Source organism: Canis aureus, unplaced genomic scaffold (genome assembly GCF_053574225.1).
Source record: "Canis aureus isolate CA01 unplaced genomic scaffold, VMU_Caureus_v.1.0 ptg000087l_RagTag, whole genome shotgun sequence".
Taxonomy (NCBI): Eukaryota; Metazoa; Chordata; class Mammalia; order Carnivora; family Canidae; genus Canis; species Canis aureus.
Window position 1 is genome coordinate 177,703 of NW_027554428.1, and position 14,903 is coordinate 192,605.

A 14,903-nucleotide genomic window follows, 5' to 3' on the forward strand; every position below is an offset into this window, starting at 1 on the left:
AATAAATAAAAGAAATAAATAAAAAATAAAAAAATAAATATAAAAAATATAAAAAATATAAAATAAAATGAAATAAAAATATAATAAAAAATATAAAAGAATATAAAATATAAAAAAATAAAAATAAATAAAAAAAAATAAAGGTAGGAAGGTGGAAAAAAATAAAAGAAAAAAGATCAAGTTGGGGAGGGGCACCACGAGGAGCCCAGATAAAGCTTCCTGGAGGGACAGGAAAGCCCAGCCCTGGAGAAGCAGGAACTCTGAAACTCCACCGTGGACTTTTCCCCCGAGGGAAAAGTGCTTAGCAGGGGAATCAGGTAGAGATAAGTGCTTAGCTTCCTTTCCTTAGCAGGAAGGGCAGTGAAGCCTCCAGTTTCCCAGAGACACGAATACAGGAGGGGCCCCTGGAGGGAAAACACACCACAGACTGGGCAGATCTGTACAGGGCTGGCGGCACGTGGCAGGGCATCTGGGAGAAGCCAGTGGGTTAGGCGGGCGGCTCCAGACGGAGGTGTCTGTGCCCTGCTGCCTTGGGGAGCCACGTGCCCCAGAGGCGCCATCCCAGCAGCACAGGGCCCTGGATCCCAGGGCACCGAGCAGACAAAGCCCACGATCCTGCTCTACCCCTGAGACAGGCGGAAGCAGGGAGGGCACAGGACAGTGGGGACTCTCCTGCCGCTCGCTGGGTGCCCTGCAAGCTGTTCGGATCAGTGCCCCCCACACCGCCCCGGAGGTGTCGCACTAGTCCAGTGCCAACTGGAAGACTGCGGTAGTTACTAGCAGGGAGCTGACCCCAGAGCTGGAATTCTGGCCACCTCCATTGTTGATTTCCTCCTTGTTTCCCCCTGTGCCTGGGAGAGGCAGCACTACCAGGGAACAGAGGCCTCACAAGGTAAACATCTACCACTGAGCCGGCAACTGGCAGGGGGCGGGACAGCTCTCCCAGGTGCATGCACGCACATGTGAGAATCAGCACAGCAGAACCCTCGCCCAGAGGACCAGCTGGAAGAACAGGGGAAGAGCAAGTTCTTGACCAAGCAGCACTGGAAAGCTCCCGGGGAAGTCGAGAGATTTATGGTATATAGAACTAGAGGGTACCCTCCCTTCCCCCCACCCCTTTTCCCAGTACAACTCGTTTATATATCAGACGAAAAGCTTCCAATATTTTTTCTCTTTTCCCACCTTAAATACAATATTTTACCACCTCTTCATTTTTTTCTTCCTTTTTTGACTTTCGTATGCCTACAATTACATATGCATTTGTCTTAGATATATTTTTCACTTCTAGATTCCCCTCAACAAACTCAATTCAATTTTGGGAGATATGTGAGATCTTGTTTTGCGCTTTTTGTTTTCTCTGTCTTGTTTTGTTCTACAATGACAGAAGTTAATGCCTTCTGAAACATGACCAGCATGCACCCAGAACCAAGTGGTATAGTGTGCCGGTTCATTCCGTGAGATTATATTCTCTCTTCATTCCCATTCTGGCCCCCGCTTTTTATCTTGTTTATGTTTTGCTGGTCACTGCTGGGGCTTTCTACAAGTATTGCTGGTTTATATACATTTGGGATTGAGCATCTCCTAACACATAGAACTTAATACAATTGGAACTAGGAGTATCACCCTCCAGAACCCCTAGGGTAGACTACATTCTCCCTCCACTACAACTTCTTCACCACCACCAAATCCCCATCCACCCCCTCTTTCTTTCTTTTTCTTATCTTTTTTTTCCTCTTTTTTTCTCCCCGCCCCCTTTACTTTTGCTTTTTTTTCCCCCTCTCTTTTTCTTTTTTCTTTTTCTTCTTCTTCTTTGAGATTCTTGGCCTTTTACTTTTTACTGCTTTGTTTTAAAATGTGTTTTTCACTTCAGTGGTCCTTTTGTTTTATTTTGTTGTGATCTTTGTTTTCATTTTCTGGTCTCTGACCTCATCAGAATCCTCTAGGGTAAAATTTACTTAGGTCGTGGTTAATACTCTTGACTCAGCCCACTCATACAGCCACTCTGCACTGAGCAAATGACTGGAAGGAAGAACTCACTACAAAAGAAAGAATCAGAAAGAGAACACTCTGCCACAGAGTTCCAGAATATGGATTACAATTCGATGTCAGAAAGCCAATGCAGAAGCACAATTATAAAGCAACTGGTGTATCTGGAAAAAAGCATAATAGATTCAAGAGACTTCATGACTGCAGAATTTAGATCTATTCAGGCCATAATAAAAAATCAATTAAATGAGATGCAATCCAAACTGGAGGTCCTATCAAGGAGGGTTAATGAGGTGAAAGAAAGAGTGCACGAACATGAAGGCTCCTAACTCTGGGAAGCGAACTGGGGGTGGTGGAAGGGGAGGAGGGCGGGGGGTGGGGGTGAATGGGTGACGGGCACTGAGGGGGGCACTTGACGGGATGAGCACTGGGTGTTATTCTGTATGCTGGCAAATTGAACACCAATAAAAAATAAATTTATTATAAAAAAAAAGGAAAGAAAGAGTGTGCGACACGGAAGACAAGTTGATGGCAAGGAAGGAAGCAAAGGATAAAAGAGACAGACAATTAAAAGACCATGAGGAAAGGTTAAGGGAAATAAATGATAACCTCAGAAGGAAGACTCTACATATAATTGGGGTTCCAGAGGGCACTGAGAGAGACAGAGGACCAGAAAGCATATTTGAATAAATCATAGCTGAGAACTTCCCATAGCTGGGAATTTGGGCATGGAAACAGGCATGCAGATCCAGGAGACAGAGAGGCCCCCTCCCCCTCAAAATCAATAAAAACCATTCAGTATCTCGACATTTAATAGTGAAACTCGCAAATTCCAAAGATAAAGAGCAAATCCTTAGAGCAGCGAGAGACAAGGGATTCTTTTTTTTTTTTTTTTATTAAAGTAGTGGGGTTTTTAGTTTATTTTTTTATTTTTTTATTTTTTTATTTTATTTTTTTTATGATAGTCACAGAGAGAGAGAGAGAGAACTAGAGACATAGGCAGAGGGAGAAGCAGGCTCCATGCACCGGGAGCCCGACGTGGGATTCGATCCCGGGTCTCCAGGATCGCGCCCTGGGCCAAAGGCAGGTGCTAAAGTGCCGCGCCACCCAGGGATCCCGAGACAAGGGATTCTTAACTCATATGGGGAGAAATATTAGATTAACAGCAGACATCAACACAGAGCCAGAGCCAGCCCTTTCTGGCCTGCCAGGAAATATTCAGGCTACTAAATGAGCAGAACATGCAGCCAAGAATACTTTATCCGGCAAGGCTCTCATTCAGAATAGGAGGGATAAAGACCTTCCAAGATAGGCAGAAACTGAAAGACTATGTGACCACTGAACCAGCTCTGCAAGAAATATTAAGGAGGCCTCTGTTAAAGAAAGAGGAAGCCCAAAGAAATAATCCACGAAAACAGGGACTGAATAGGTATTGTGATGACACTAAATTCATATCTTTCAGTAGTTACTCTGAGGGTGAATGGGCTAAATGATCCCATCAAAAGACACAGGGTTTCTGACTGGATAAAAGAGCAAGACCCATTTGCTATTTGCTGTTTACAAGAGACTCATTTGAGACCTAAGGACACCTCCAGCCTGAAAATGAGAGGATGGAGAACAATTTACCATTCAAATGGTCCTCAAAGGAAAGCTGGGGTATCACTCATCATACCAGATAAATTAAAGTTTATACCAAAGACTGTAGTAAGAGATGAAGAGGGACACTACATCATACTTAAAGGGTCTATCCAACAAGAAGACCTAACAATCATGAGATGTTTATGCCCCTACTGTGGGAGATGACAAGCATATCAATCAATTCATAACCAAAGGAGAGACAAAATTAGATAATAATACACTACTAGTAGGAGACTTCAACGTGGCACTTTCTGCAAATGACAGATGTACTAAGCACAACATCACCAAAGAAACAAGGGCCTTGAATCATACATTGGACGGCATGGATTTCACAGATATATACAGAACTTTCCATCCGAACTCAAATGAATACACATTCCTCTCAAGCGCACATGGAACTTTATCCAGAATAGACCACAGGCTGGGTCACAAATCAGGTCTCTACCAATACCAAAAGATTGGGGTCGTCCCCAGGATATTTTCAGAGTATATAATGCTTTGAAAGTAGAGCTCAATCACAAGAAGAAATTTGGAAGAAACTCAAAACACGTGGAGGTTAAAGAGCATCCTATTAAAAGAGGAATGGGTCAACCAGGAAATTAGAGAAGAATTACAAAGATTCATGGAAACTAATGAAAATGAAGATACAACTGTTCGAAATCTCTGGAATACGGCAGAAGCAGTCCTAAAAGGGAAATACATTGCAACACAAGGCTCCCTCAAAAAACTGGAAAAAACTCAAATACACGAACTAACCTTGCACCTAAAGGAACCGGAGAAAGAACAGCAAATAAAACATACACTAAGAAGAATAAGAGAGTTAATAAAGATTTGAGCAGAGCTCAAGGAAATAGAGACCAGAAGAACTGTAGAAAAGATCAACAACACCAGGACTTGGTTCTTTGAAAGAATTCATGAGATAGATAAACTATTAGCCAGCCTTATTAAAAAGAAAAGAGAATAGACTCAAACTAATAAAATCATGAATTAAATAGGAGAGATCACCACCAATACCAAGGAAATACAAATGATTTTAAAAACATATTATGAGCAGCTATACGCCATTAAATTAGGAAATCTAGAAGAAATGGACGCCCTTCTGGGAAACCACAAATTACTAAAACTGGAAAAGGAAGAAATAGAAAGCCTGAACAGGCCAATAACCAAGGAGGAAACGGAAGCAGTCATCAAAAACCTCCCAAGACACAAAAGTCCAAGGCCAGATGGCTTCCCAGCGGAATTCTATCAAACGATTAAAGAAGAAATTATACCTATTCTACTAAAGATATTCCAAAAGATAGAAAGGGACGGAATACTTCCAAGCTCGATCTATGAGGCCAGCATCACCTTAATTCCAAAACCAGACAAAGACCCCACCAAAAAGGAGATTTATAGACCAATATCCCTGATGAACACAGGTGCAAAAATTCGCAACAAGATCCTAACTAGCCAATAGGATTCAACTAATACATTAAGAAGATGACTCACCATGACCAAGTAGGATTTATCCCCAGGATGCAAGGCTGGTTCGACATCGGCAAAACAATCAATGTGATAGATCATATCAACAAGAGAAAAAACAAGAACCATATGATCCTCTCAATACATGTAGAGAAAACATTTGACAAAATATAGCATCCATTCCTGATCAAAACTCTTCAGAGTGTAGGGATAGAGGGAACATTCATCAGCATCTTAAAAGCCATCTACAAAAAGCCCACAGCAAATATCATTCTCAGTGGGAAACACTGGGAGCCTTTCCCCTACGATGTCGACAGGGAAGTCCACTCTCACCACTGCTATTCAACGTGGTACTAGGGCAGCCCTGGTGGCCCAGCGTTTTGGCGCTGCCTTTAGCCCCGGGTGTGATCTTGGAAACCCGGGATCCAGTCTGACGTCAGGCTCCCTGCATGGAGCCTGCTTCTCCTTCTGCCTGTGTCTCTGCCTCTTTCTCTCTCTGTCTGTCTCATGAATAAATAAATAAATTCTTTCAAAAAAAAAAAAAAAGAACGTGGAAACACAACAACAACAACATGGTACTAGAAGTCCCAGCCTTAGCAAATCAGACAACAAAAAGGTGTAAAAGGCATTCAGACTGGCAAAGAACAAGTCAAACTCTCACTCTAAGGAGATGACTTGATACTGTACACAGAAAACCCAAAAGACTCCACCGCAAGATTGCTAGAACTGATACAGCAATTTGGCAGAGTGGCAGGATACAAAATCAAAGCCCAGAAGTCAGTGACCTTTCTATACACTAACAATGAGACTGAAGAAAGAGAAATTAAGGAGTCAATCCCATTGACAATTGCACCCAAAAGCATAAGATACCTAGGAAGAAACCGAACCAAAGAGGGAAAGGATCTATACCCTGAACACTACAGAACACTTCTGAAATAAATAGAGGAAGACACAAAGAAGATAGAAAAATATTCCATGCTCATGGAGTGGAAGAATTAATATTGTGAAAATGTCAGTGCTACCCAGGGCAATTTACGTGTTCAATGCAATCCCTATCAAAATACCATGGACTTTCTTCAGAGAGTTGGAAGAAACCATCTTCAGATTTGTGTGGAATCACAAAAGACCCCGAATAGCCAGGGGAATATTAAAGAAGAAAACCATAGCTGGGGGCATCACACTGCCAGATGTCATGTTGTACTACAAAGCTGTGGTCATCAAGACAGTGTGGTACTGGCACAAAAACAGACACATAGATCAATGGAACAGAACAGAGAATCCAGAAGTGGACCCTCAACTTTATGCTCAACTAATATTCGACAAAGGAGGAAGGAGTACCCACTGAAAAAAACAGTCTCCTCAGTCAAAGGTGCTGGAAAAATTGGATATCCACATGCATAAGAATGAAACTGGACCACTCTCTTGCACCATACACAAAGATAAACACAAAATGGATGAAAGATCTAAATGTGAGACAAGAGTCCATCAAAATCCTAGAGGAGAACACAGGCAACACACTTTTTGAACTCGGCCACAGTACCTTCTTTCAAGATACATCCACGAAGGCAAAAGAATCAAAAGCAAAAATGAACTATTGGTACTTCATCAAGATAAGAAGGTTTTGCACAGCAAAGGATACAGTCAACCTTGATACCAGTCAAAACTAAAAGACAACCTACAGTATGGGAGAAGATAATTCCAAATGACGTATCAGATAAAGGGCTAGTATCCAAGATCTATAAAGAATTTATTTAACTCAACAGCAAAGAAACAAACAATCTAATCATGAAATGGGCAAAAGACATGAACAGAAATCTCACAGAGGAAGACATAGACATGGCCAAAGGGCACACGAGAAAATGCTCCGCCATCACTTGCCATCAGGGACATACAAATCAAACCCACAATGAGATGCCACCTCACACCGGTGAGAATGGGGAAAATTAACAAGGCAGGAAATCACAAATGTTGGAGATGATGTGGAGAAAGGGGAACCCTCTTGCACTGCTGGTGAGGATGTGAACTGGTGCAGCCACTCTGGAAAACTGTGTGGAGGTTCCTCAAAGAGTTAAAAATAGATCTGCCCTACCACCCAGCAATTGCACTGTTGGGGATTTCCCCCAAAGGTACAGATGCAGTGAAAAGCGGGGACACGTGCACCCCGATGTGTCTAGCAGCAATGTCCACAATAGCCAAACTGTGGAAGGATCCTCGGTGTCCATCGAAAGATGAATGGATAAAGAAGATGTAGTTTATGTATACAATGGAATATTACTCAGCCATTAGAAATGACAAATACCCACTATTTGCTTTAACGTGGATGGAACTGGAGGGTATTATGCTGAGTGAAGTAAGTCAATTGTAGAAGGACAAACATTATATATTCTCATTCATTTGGGGATCGTAAATAATAGTGAAAGGGAATAGAAGGGAAGGGAGAAGAAATGTGTGGCAAATATCAGAAAGGGAGACAGAACATAAAGACTCCTAACTCTGGGAAACGAACTAGGGGTGGTGGAAGGGAGGAGGGCGGGGGGTGGGGGTGAATGGGTGACGGGCACTGACAGGGACACCTGACGGGATGAGCACTGGGTGCTATTCTGTAAGTTGGCAAATTGAACCGATAAAAAACGATAAAAACTGATAAAAAATAAATTTATTATATATAAAAAAGGAATATTACTCAGCCATTAAAAACGACAGATTACCCACCATTTGCTTCGACGTGGATGGAACTGGAAGGTATTATGCTGAGTGACTTAAGTCAGTCGGAGAAGGACAAACATTATAGGGTCTCATTCATTTGGGGGAATATAAAAAATAGTGAAAGGGAATAGAGGGTAAAGGAGGAAAAGTGAGTGGGAAATATCGGAAAGGGAGACAGAACATAAAGACTCCTAATTCTGGGAAACAAACTACGGGTGGTGGAAGGGGATGAGGGCGGGGCGTGGGGGTGAATGGGTGACGGGTACTGCTGGGGGGCACTTTACGGGATGAGCACTGGGTGTTGTTTTGTATGTTGGTAAATTTAACACCAATAAAAAATAAATTTATTATAAAAAAAAAGACAATGTGATAATGCACAAAAACAGACACATAGATCAATGGAACAGAATAGGGAATCCAGAAATGGACCCTCAAACTAGGGTCAACTAATGTTCGACAAAGCAGGAAAGACTACCCACTTGAAAACGGACAGTCTCTTCAATAAATGGTGCTGTGAAAATTGGACAGCTTGTGCAGAAAAATGAAACTGGACCCTTCTCTTCCACCACACACAAGGATACATTCAAAATGGATGAAAGATCTATATGTGAGACAAGGATCCATCAAAATCCTAGAGGAGGGATCCCTGGGTGGCGCAGCGGTTTGGCGCCTGCCTTTGGCCCAGGGCGTGATCCCGGAGACCCGGGATCGAATCCCACATCGGGCTCCCGGTGCATGGAGCCTGCTTCTCCCTCTGCCTGTGTCTCTGCCTCCCTCTCTCTCTCTCTGTAACTATCATAAATAAATAAAAATTTTAAAAAAAAAAATCCTAGAGGAGAACACAGCCAACACCCTTTAGGGTGTTGCAAGAAGTTGCAAGAACTTGGCCACAGGACCTTCTTGCAAGATACACCTATGAAGGCAAGGGAAACAAAAGCAAAAATGAACTCTTGGGACTTCATCAAGATAAAAAGCTTTTGCACAGCAAAAGAAACAGTCAACAAAACTAAAAGACAACCTACCGCATGGGAGAAGCTATTTGCAAATGACAGATAAAGGGAGGTATCCAAGATCTGTGAGGAAGTTATTAAACTCAACACCCAAGAAACAAACAATCCAGTCATGAAATGGGCAGAAGACAAGAACAGACGTCTCTCCATAGAATACTTACACATGGCCAACAAGCACATGAGAAAATGCTCTGCATCGCTTGCCATCAGGGAAATACAAATCAAAACCACAATGAGTTATCACCTGACACCCGTGAGAGTGCAAAAATTAACAGGACAGGTAAAAACAAATGTTGGCAAGGATTGGATAAAGGGAAACCCTCTTGCCCTGTTGGTGGGAGTGTGAACTGGTACAGCCCCTCTTTGAAACTGTGTGGACATTCCTCAAAGAGTTAAAAATAGATTTACCCTACGACCCAGCAATAGCACTACAGAGGATTTATCCCAAAGATACAGATGCAGTGAAAAGCAGTGAAAAGCCGAGACACCTATACCCCAATGTTTATAGCAGCAATACCTGTAACAGCCAAACTGTGGATGGAGCCTCCGTGTCCACTGAATAAATGAATGAATGAATAAAGAAGATGCGGTATATCTATATATATATATATACAATGGATTATTATTCAGCCATTTGAAACGACAAATACCCATCATTTGCTTTGATGTGGATGGAACCGGAGGGTATTATGCCGAGTGATGTAAGTCAGTCAGGGAAGGACAATCATTGTATCGTTCCACTCATACAGGGAATATAAAAATTCTTGAAAGGGATTATAGGGAAAAGGAGAGAAAATGAGTGGGAAAAAATCAGAGAAGGTGACAAAACATGAGAGACTCCTAACTCTGGGAAACAAACAAGGGGTAGTGGAAGGGGAGGTGGGTGGGGGGATACAGTGACTGGGTGACACGCACGGAGAGGGGCACTTGACAGGATGAGCCCTGGGTGTTATAGTATATTTTGGGAAATTGAACTCCATTAAAAAATATAAAGAATACCATATATGTTAATATTATTGAATTTATTATTTTAAAGATTTATTTATTTACTCATGAGAGACACACAGAGAGAGGCAGAGACACAGGCAGAGGGAGAAGCAGGCTCCACGCAGGAAGCCCGACGTGGGACTCGATCCCGGCACTCCAGGATCACACCCCAGGCTGCAGGCGGCGCTAAACCGCTGCACCACCGGGGCTGCCCAATTATATTGAATTGAAATAAAACATGTTTAAAATTTCCTTTGGGATTCCCCCTATCTCTACACCCCCTCCCCTTATAGATTCACGTTGGCAATCATCTCCCAAGCATTGGACCCACATCTGAAGGGTCTCATGACACGGGTTTTACTAGACAGTAATAATTGACCTTTTTCTAACAATAGCTAGCACCCTGAAGGGCCTTGAAACTTTTCTTCCAAAATTCCCTAGAGAATTGTGCTATCTCTAACCCTCTTCCAACTTAGAAGTATATAATGGGGAGAGGAGGGGCACTGCTCATGATCCCAGTGCAGCTCTTTCTGCCTGTGGGTCCTGTCCTCGGGCTTCAACTAACCCACCTGTTGCATCAAAGACATCTCAATGATTCTTTCTTGGCCCTTGGCCCTAACATCTTTCTGACATCATACGGACCGTGGGGTTCTACGAAACTTCAGTTCTAGTGAAAATAGCATCGCGTCGTTTTAAACAAACAGGCCAGAGCATCCCTAGTTAAAACTGGCTGCACTCTGGCCAAGGTCCCAACACTCCCCACTGCAGGCAAAGAGAACCCTTACAAGCCAAAACGCAGCAGCAAAGTGCATGCAGCACACACCAGAGACACACGCTGGAGTCACAGGCCCTGGGCATTACATGACCTCTTCTTCATAAACCCATTACTCTTAGGAGCAAGAACACAATGGGCTTTCCTAACACATAGAAGAAGACAGAGACCTAGACAAAATGCCAAGATGGAGGAATTCATCCCAAAAGAAAGAACAAGAAAAGGTCATGGCCAGGGATCTGAGACATATATGTTATAACCCTGATCCAGAATTTAAAGCAACAGTCATAATAACATACTAGCTGGGCTTGAGAAAAGCATGGAAGACATCAGGGAAGCCCTTCCTGCAGAGAAAAAAAAGACTTACAAACTAGTCAGGCCAAAATGAAAAATGCAATAATGGAGAGTCAAAACCAACTAGAGTCAGTGGCCATAAGCATGGAGTTAAACAGAGGAATGTTTAAGTGACATAGAAGACAGAATAAGGGAAAATAATGAAACTGAAAAGAAGAAGAAGAGAAAACTCATGGGTTGCCACGGGGGCTTGTAGGGTTGGTCTTTTATTGAAACCCAACCAGGGAACCTAAATCCTTTTAACATCTCTATTGATATCACCACTGAGTAAGGACTACTGATAACACCTTCAGTGACTTACTTCCTTTTCTCTCGCTTTTTTTCTTTTTTATCAAAAAGTTTTAAACTTTATTAAAATTTTTTTCAAGATTTTTTAATAAATTTATTTTTTATTGGTGTTCAATTTCCCAACATATAGAATAACACCCAGTGTTCATCCTGTCAAGTGCCACCCTCAGTGCCCGGCACCCAGTACCCCCCCCTCCCGCCCACCTCCCCTTCCACCACCCCTAGTTCTGTTTCCCAGAGTTAGGAGTCTTCCATGTTCTGTCTCACTTTCTGATATTTGCCACTTATTTTTTCTCCTTTCCCCTTTATTCCCTTTCACTATTTTTTATATTCCCCAAATGAGTGAGACCATATAATGTTTGTCCTTCTCCGATTGACTTATTTCACTCAGCATAATACCCTCCAGTTCCATCCACGTCGAAGCAAATGGTGGGTATTCGTCATTTCTAATGGCTGAGTAATATTCCTTTGTATACATAAACCACATCTTCTTTATCCATTCATCTTTCGATGGACACCGAGGATCCTTCCACAGTTTGGCTATTGTGGACATTGCTGCTATAAACATCGGGGTGCAGGTGTCCCGGCGTTTCATTGCATCTGTATCTTTGGGGTAAATCCCCAACAGTGCAATTGCTGGGTCGTAGGGCAGATCTATTTTTACCTCTTTGAGGAACCTCCACAGAGTTTTCCAGAGTGGCTGCACCAGCTCACATTCCCACCAACAGTTCACATCCTCACCAACAGTGTAGGAGGGTTCCCCTTTCTCCACATCGTCTCCAACATTTGTGGTTTCCTGCCTTGTTCTTTATCCCCATTCTCACTGGTGTGAGGTGGTATCTCATTGTGGTTTTGATTTGTATGTTCCTGATGGCAAGGGGTGCGGAGCATTTTCTCCTGTGCCCTTTGGCCATGTCTATGTCTTCCTCTGTGAGATTTCTGTTCACGAGTGACTTACTTCCTTTTTAGGGTCTGGTAATTCTTTGTTGGTCACAAGTAGCTATTATAACAAGACCCCATCTCTGGCATCCTGCAACAGGATGGTCTGGTTTATTTATCTCTGGTTTCTTTTCATCTCCACATTTTTTGGGATTTTTGTGACCCTGATTCCGTGGCCCCCTACCTATCTCTCCCTATCTAGCCCTGCCTGTCGCTTACTCTCTTCCCATAATAGTTTCTCCAGGGAATGCCATTTTATAGGATTCCCTTTTCATTTTGTAAAGTCAAATTCAATTTAGAAATTTTAAATTTACATGTAATGTAATATTTGGAATGCAAAAGAATCTTTGTGGTTCTGTGTTTACTCCTCTAGGACTATGATTCTAACATTTAAACAATCCGTATCTTAAACATATTTTTATAGTGAAAGGGAATAAAGAGGAAAGGAGAGAAAATGAGTGGGAAATATCAGAGAGGGTGACAGAACATGAGAGACACCTAACTCTGGGAAAGGAACAAGGTAGTGGAAAGGGAGGTGGGTGGGGGATGGGGTGACCCGGTGACAGACACTGAGGGGGGGGGGGCACTTGACGGGATGAGCACTGAGTGATATGCTATATGTTGGCAAATTGAACTCCAATAAAAAAATAATTTAAAAAAGAGCTCCCCCCCAAAAAATAAAAACAATAAATAAAAATATTTTTAACTGTTGACTTTTACTCAGTGTGAAAATTACTTTTCAAATAACCTGGTTATCTGAATGAAGCCCCTAAAAAGGTGTTCTAAATGGAAAGTACTACAGCATCCACTTTTATAAAAACTTACCAGTTCTGTATTAAAATGAAATCGTAAAAACGACAAAATCACTTATGAGTAAAAGAAGTTGAATGCATTCTTCTTCGCTTAATGCAAGCTTAAGAAAAAACATTACTTATTACCCCTTTTGATGAGATTATAACTGAGATGCACTTATAATTAAGAAGCTTTGTCCTATGAATCATTCATTGTCCATTTATCATAATTTTAAAAACTAAAATTGGATTGACTTATTTGTAAAATCACTTGTTTTATTAATAACAGAAGACTTACATGAAATTCTTTTTTAAATTTCGTTTTACTTTTATTTATTTATTTATTTATGTATTATTTTTAAATTATTTTTTACATTTAAATTCTAAGAAATCAACCATACCGTAAATTATTAAAGAAAAGAGTGGTCCATCGTTTCCCTACAGGGAAATTCCTTTTCAACCACTGAGTTTGCCTGAGGATAAATCTCCAATTTGCTCTTTGAATTCAAATGTTCTTTTTCATCAGATAATTAACAATGAACAGTATAACACACCCTCTGTAATGCTCTTATCCACAGCACCACCTTAGTGAATGCCTAATTAATCAAAAAGCCTTCTGCTATTTCCATTACTGTTTCTTTGTGAGGCAAGAAGTCAGTATGCTTACAGTCACAGGGATGTGGGAAGGAAAGGTGGATAAATATATATGGCTTTAGCATGCCATCATTGCAAAAGTCCATTTTTGTTTTTTTATTTTTTTGAATATTTTGTATTGGAGTTCGATTTGCCAACATATAGCATAACACCCAGTGCTCATCCCGTTAAGTGCCCCCGTCAGTGCCCCTCACCCAGTCACCCCTTCCCCCCGCCCACCCACCTCCCCTTCCACTACCCCTTGTTCGTTTCCCAGAAAAATTAAATATCTTTATAACCTGCAACCCACTAACGAATACTTGAGGACGCAGAGCATAACATTCCTCCAAGAAACTGCCAACTGTCTTAATGTTTCACTAGAGGGAAAAGCAAGGTTAGTTTGACAATAGCAAGGCCTCCTGTATCTGATGAGTCTTCTTTAGCATATGAAAATCCTTTTGGAACTTGTCTTATGTTCACTTCCCCCAACCCCAACCCCAACCTCAAAGTATATAATCAGCTGCCCCTCACAATCCCCAGGCAGCAGCAGCTCTCTCTGCCCATGGGACCTGTCCCCCATACTTTAATAAAATCACTTTTCATCAAAGACACCTCAAGAGTCCTTTCTTGGCCACCGGCTCCAAAACTGCATCAACTACATTTCAAACCTACATCAACATCATCTGAACTGCCGAAAGCCAGCATAGCTTTGTGAAAAGGAGCCGAAACCTGAAATTCGATAGTGCCTTGCACAAAGGCACTGCGAGGATGGTTTGAGAAACAAACACTGGGACGTGGTTTCCTCAGGTGTTAGCAACTGCACAAAAAGCATTGCAGCAAAGCTTGTGTGTCAAGTGCAGTGGATTGAAACTAAAGAATTGGTTTTCCAACTGGAGAATTGCATTTTATACAAGCCACAATCTTACAAAGTTACATTTTTGCTTGGAAGCATGTTGATGACTTTATACAACACCTAATTGACATAACACTGGTGGGGACCTTGCGGGGGGGGGGGGGGGGGCGGGGGCGGGTTGTGGAGTGGGGAGTCAGGGAGTCCTTGTCCTTTAAAAGGCTTCTCTACAACTTGGGGATAAAAGCAGTGAAAAACACTGCCTTTGAGGACCGGCCGGTGGCCCAGCGGTTGAGCCTGTGCCTTTGGCTCAGGGAGTGATCTTGGGGTCCTGGGAGGAGTCTGCTTCTCCCTCTCTGCCTATGTCTCTGACTCTCTGTGTCTCTCATGAATAAATAAATAAAATCTTCAAACAAACAAACAAACAAACAAACAAAAAACCCCCACTGCCTTTGATAATCATTGGGGTTGCCTCAGAGCTTATGATT